The 6,000-nt window shown below is 39.9% G+C and overlaps 1 long non-coding RNA gene across 2 annotated transcripts in view; it reads left to right on the plus strand.

Moving 5' to 3' along the window:
• Nucleotides 1–4,323, plus strand: part of LOC123464822 — a 28,691-nt gene extending 24,368 nt beyond the window's left edge. Inside the window, exons 3-4 of one of the 2 annotated variants that reach the window (XR_006639857.1) lie at nucleotides 1,961–2,152; nucleotides 2,621–4,323. This is a non-coding gene — a long non-coding RNA (uncharacterized LOC123464822). Of the gene's footprint in view, nucleotides 1–1,960 lie in introns of both variants that reach the window. The other variant, XR_006639856.1, reaches the window with a different exon arrangement.
• Nucleotides 4,324–6,000: the final 1,677 nt, after the last annotated feature.

Below are 6,000 nucleotides of genomic sequence, written 5' to 3' on the forward strand. Positions count from 1 at the left end.
CACCTTTGCTGGAAGGATAGAACCCCTTGACTGAGACCTACTAGAATTGCATGCACTCTGGCAGGGGCCACTCCAAAGAAAGACAAGGATTTATAACCAAAAGAAAGGACAAAAGATGGATCCTTGGCCAGCAAAAGTTTCAGATGTCCTTCTGCCCCAGGTATTGCTCTAAGTGATGGCATATGTTGGTGAGAGGCATAGACATGAGCTCTGTTGGCAGGGAACATACAGTCTAGTAAGAAAGTATAATAGAGTATGATAGACACTGTTAGTTCACTACCACCATTCCCAGCCTAGTTTGTTGTTGATGCTTTTTGCACACTTCTACTTGGAGAAGGAAATGGCAACCCACTCCAGTATTCTTGCCTAGAGAATCCCATGGACGGAGGAGCTTGGTGGGCTACAGTCCACAGGTCGCAAAGAGTCGGACACGACTGAGTGACTTCACTTCACCATTTAACAAATACTTTCCCAATAGCCAAGAGGCATAGTTTTGGCCAGTATGCATGAACAGAAGTCTGCAAAAGGTTTAAGGGGATAAAAAAAAACCCAAAACATTTGCTTTCTCTGATAAAAGGGACAAATGCACCTGGCACTGTCATTTTCTCTTTCTCCCACTTGAGATGTGATGTCTGATGCTATGGGAGCCATTTTGTGCCCTTGGAGATGAAACAAACATCAGTTAAAATAATGGAGAAGGAATGAGTAAGTCTAGAGCTTTAATAGCATCGTTAAGAGGCTTCTTGGTATTAGTATTTCACCTATTGCAGCTGAATGCATTTCTAACTGATATGCAGAGAACCTAATTTAACCGTGGAGCCTGGGATGGAATTTCCAAGGAAGTAAATGGGATATCAAGAGCTTATCTAAGTGGCAGATGGGAACTGGAAGGAAAGATGAGCATTTGTGGTGGTCTATGGATAAGAAAATCTGTACCCACTTCCTACATAATACCTATGGCCTAGATCAAGATAACTTTTCTCACTCTAGTCTTATTTTGCAGAATCCACCTTTACAGAATCCACCTTTGCAGAATTTCCTCCTTTACTCTAAACTTAGGGAAAACGTGGCCTTTTTTATTCAAGGAAGATCCCTCTACTGCAGTCTGATGCAATTCTCTCCCAACAATTCTAGGATTTTATTGATTGTTCTTTCTGTTTTTATAGTAGCCCCTCCTCTACAACCTCCATCCTTATAGTTTGCCAGTATTCTCGTCTCTCTCACATTAAAAAAAAAAAAAAAAAAAAAGCCTCTTCCATCTACTGCATTTTTGCCCCTTGGCAAGTTTACTCTGTCTTCTGTTTACCTCCTCCCTTCTCTCTGTACCTTACTGCCATTAGACAGCTCCTCTTCACCACTGCATAAAACTGTTCGGAGAAAGGTCACTGTCATTAGAAGGTAATTTCTAAGAGTGCAGGTATCTTCTCCATTTTGTTCTCCCCTGTGTGTGTCCCCAGAGTAGTGCCAGTTACATAATACCTGCTCAAGAAATGAATAAAATGAATAAATACCTTTCTAGTCAACAAAGCAAAGAACTCTGCCTTTCTTATCTTACTAAACTTCTCAGTAGCCTTATCATTTCCGACTACTTTCACTTTCTTGGTTTTTGTAACAGTTATTTTTCTTTAAAATTTTTGTTATAAAATTTAATAAATGAATATAAAAGTAAGAAAAATAAAATAATGAAGGCCTGGGTACCCATCACCCAGCTTCAACTTACAGCCGATCTTATTTCATCTAAACCTTCACTTACTCTCTCTGATATTAATTTGACACAATTTAGATATCATTTCATGCATACATATTTCAGTTTATATTGCCAAAAGAAAAGAAATATTAAAAAAAAAACAGAACTGTAGTATCATCATTATACTAAAAACTAATGATAATTCCTTAGTATTGTCAGCATCATTCTTTCTTAATTTTATTTTTAACTCTTGAATTTTTTTTTTTTTTTCAGATGGTGGGATACTCTTCTGTTTCTGGACCTTTTCTTACTGGTAAATTGGGGAGTTGGAGCCAGATATGGTCAGATTCCTCTACAATCTTTAAAGACATCAGTTTAAGGAGTTCCATATCACTGCCTGATGAAAAGGAAGCTCTCAGGGCAAGCTCTGCCTGCAGCTTATCCACCTCGGCCATGCCTGGGCAGGTTTGTTAAATTCAGGGTGAACTTTTAGGGAACTTATTTGTTTTGGTCAGTAATAAGCTGCTACTTTGATCTTTAGTCATCTGACTCCTGTGCTTGCCTCCCTGTCAGTTCTGAACTCAGAAGGAAGAATGATGTTAAGTCCCATCAACATAATGTTAATATTATTTAGAAACATTGTGGTAAGCACCAGATGAAAGAGCTAAATAGTTGAAAGTCATTGCTTCTGAGGAGGGGAGAAGGCATAGAAAGTGGGTGGGAGGCAAAGGACTTTTTTTTTACGGAAGCGTGTTATATGTGACTCTTTAAGGTATATACATGTCATGTGTTGCTAAGTACAAAAATTGATGTAAAATATCATATCAAAACATATAAAAATTCAAAGCCCCCTCCTCACACCTGGCCTTACTTCTCTCAGGGAGGAAATCTAGGAGGCCTTCTTCTCTCCTTGCTCCTCTCGCCCCGACCTAGGTGGTGTCCAGCCCTTGATGTGTCCTGTGCCCATCACCACTCTTGCATGCCCACCACTCTTGCCTTGGTCATTTCCCTAACTGTCTCTCTGCTGGACCATTGCATCATGTTCTCCATAAGTCATCTGTTATGGATTGAACTACATCCCCAGAAATTCCTGTGCTGAAGGTCCAACCCCCAGTACCTCAGATGTAACAGTATTTGGAGACTGAGCCTTTAAGGAGGTAAAGTTATATTTGTTGGCTGTAAGGGTTTCACCAGGGGAAGACTGTGTGAGGACAAAGAGAAGACCATCATCACAATCCATGAAGATGGGACTCAAAAGCAACAGTCCTGCTGACACCTTTGATCTCAGACTTCAAACCTCCAGCACTGTGAGAAGAGAAATTCCTGTTATTTAAGCTGCCCAGTGTGTGGCACTTTGTTATGGCAGTCATGACCAGCTAATACATCATCTCCCTTCCTTCCTTGGCCATGGTCTGATTCATCTTCCAAAACAATGTGAAAGGAAGCCTCCAGTGATGCATATCTAATCATTATTTCCCTGATTTTAAATCCTAAATGACTTCCTATCACTGCTAGTTAAAACCTGGTTCCTTAGCATGAGATGGAAAGTCCTCTCTTATCTTCTCTTGCCTGACTCTTCCTTTCTGAAGCCCCAGCCATAGTGAAGTACTTGTCCTCCTGAAGGTGTCACCTTAAGCTTTACTATCTCTGCAGGTGCATCTTTCTTTCCCAGAACACCTTCATTCTTATCACTCCTCTTGTCACTAATTTCAATCTCAGGTCAAGCCCCATTTCCTCTATGGAAGCTTCCCGCCAGACAGAATTGACCTTTTCTTTCCCTTATGTTCACTCTGGATGGTATATAGAATTCATCCTATATTTGTAGCATTTTTATTGCCATTATTTTATCTTATTCACCTAATCCTTAAAAGCAGAGACTATGTTGTGATGATGTACACTTACACTCAAGACTTAACATAATACCTGAAATATGCTAGGTGCTCAAAAAATGTTGACCAAATAAATGAATCTGTGAAGTTGAAATAATTATGTTAGTATAGCATACTTCAGGAAGTAATTCTCCTATAGTATATGCAGAAATTTTAAGCAATATAATTACAATGTAAGTAATTGTTTTTGAACTCTTAAAGATGAAATGATTGCTTAATGATGAGTTTGCACATACACTGATAACAAGTCATTTCTGACCCTTAAAATTCAGTTGGTTCTTCTTAAAACATGGAATCATGAAAATATATTGCTGAGAAAAATATTAGAGATGATCTGATCCAAACCTTTCTTTTTATCAACAAGGAAATTGAGACACAGACTGCACATCACCACACAGCCCCGTGCTACCACAGCAGGTCTCTTGATTCTCTGCCTGATACTCATCTGGCCTCTGATGAAAACAGAAACACTGCACTAGATTGGTCTGAAGGAAAGGGAATGTAAATGAATTAAGTGAAGGAAAAATGCCACCCAATTTACATTTATAAAAGTAATAGACTCAGACTCTTAAATTGTTTCTAAATAAAATATTGTGAGTGAACTTCATCCAATATTGATATATCCTTTGGCCATGGGGCATTTTTGAGTATTTATTTGATATTGTGAAATATTGCATTTGAATAATGTATAACAAGATGTTATCCAAATTGCCTTTGAATAATGTATAACAAGAAAGCTTTTCTTTATTCGTTTAATGCCTTATTTTCAAGAAACTACACCACAAGTGTCTTATGCACTTTGGGTTAGGTGTGGTTTGTTGGGTACATGCTTTTTCATTTAATCTTCACAGTTTGGACACCACAGTAATGGTTTGGGCCTTAAGAGTAGTACTCAATAAGCCAAGGGCCAACTTCACGACAAAGTAGCATATTTACATTATCTACCCATCCACCAGCACAATTTAGAAGCATCATCCTGGAAGTGAAGAATGAGTGAACTTGAAGTTGCATCTGTTGGTGGAATTCAGGCATTTCTGAACTTTTAGAGGAGTGTACAGGGCCAGTAGCCCACATGCTTGTATCTGCAGGCCTGTTGTGGGGCCATAGTGACAATAAGTGAAGTAAGTAAGTAAGTGAAGTCATTCAGTCTTGTCCGACCCTTTGCGACCCCATGGACTGTTGTCTACCAGGCTCCTCTGTCTACAGGATTTTCCAGGCAATAGTACTGGAGTGGATTGCCATTTCCTTCTCCAGCGGATCTTCCCAACTCAGGGATCTAACCCGGGTCTCCTGCATTGTAGACAGATGCTTTACCGTCTGAGCCACCAGGGAACAATGCATGGCCACAAATGAGAATTGGTGAGCATTCTCTCCATTGTTTCAAAACCACCTCAGCAAGGGCCTCAGAGGATGTACTTTGCTGCTTTGCAGATTCAAGAGATTTGTCTGTCCTTGGCACAGTCAGGGTGTCATTTTAATAGTTATGGGGCTGGCAGCAGGGGTGAGTGGGAGGTGCCGTCAAGAATCATTATGAACAACCATCAGCAGTGGAAAGACCTGAAATGACTATTCATGAACTCATGGGAAACACTCCTGAAGACTTGCTCAAATGACTGTGAAGACTTTCAAAGGGTACAAAAGGTCCTATGTTGGTACAGTAGGGTAGAACTCACTCAGTCATTAGCATATCTGTGCTGAGCACTCTTCTTAGGGTTGGAGATGCTTCAGTGAACAAAATTAGATTTATATTCTTGTGGAATTTACACACAATATTGGCAAGATGGAGATAATAAGTGCAATGGGTTGAACTGTGTTCCCTAAACTTTACATGCTGATCCCTAGTCTGATGGTATTTGACAATGGGCCTTTTAGGAGGTAATTATACTACACAAAATCATGAGAGTGGCGCCCCCATGATAGAATTAGTGCCCTTTAAGTAGAGACACCAGATGGATGGCTTCTTCTCTTTCCAGAAGTGAGGACACAGCAAGAAGACAGTGGCCTTCAAGCCAGGAAGAGGGCCCTCACTTGGAATTTCCAGCCTCCAAAACTGTGAGAAATAAATTCTTGTTTTTCAAGTCACCTAGTCTATAGTATATTTTGTTATGGCAGCCCAAACTGATTAATACAATAAACAATAAATATAATATTGTCTAGTTTTCTAGGCAGCGATATGTGCAAAACATATTTTAAAGAGCAAAATAGTGAGATTCTGAGTGTATTTGTGGGGAAAGTAGGTGGTCAGACTATGAATCATTAAGAAGGGGATTATCTAAACAAAGAATTGGAGGAAGGAGGGAATTAGTCAAGCAGGCACCTGAGGGAAATGTGTTCTAGGCAGCAGGTGTAGCTAGAACAACGGCCCTATGGTGAGAATGTGGTTGGCATGGTCTAGCAACTTCAAGGAGGCCAGAGTGACCAGAG

The sequence above is a fragment of the Bubalus bubalis genome, chromosome 13, assembly GCF_019923935.1.
Source record: "Bubalus bubalis isolate 160015118507 breed Murrah chromosome 13, NDDB_SH_1, whole genome shotgun sequence".
NCBI lineage: Eukaryota > Metazoa > Chordata > Mammalia > Artiodactyla > Bovidae > Bubalus > Bubalus bubalis.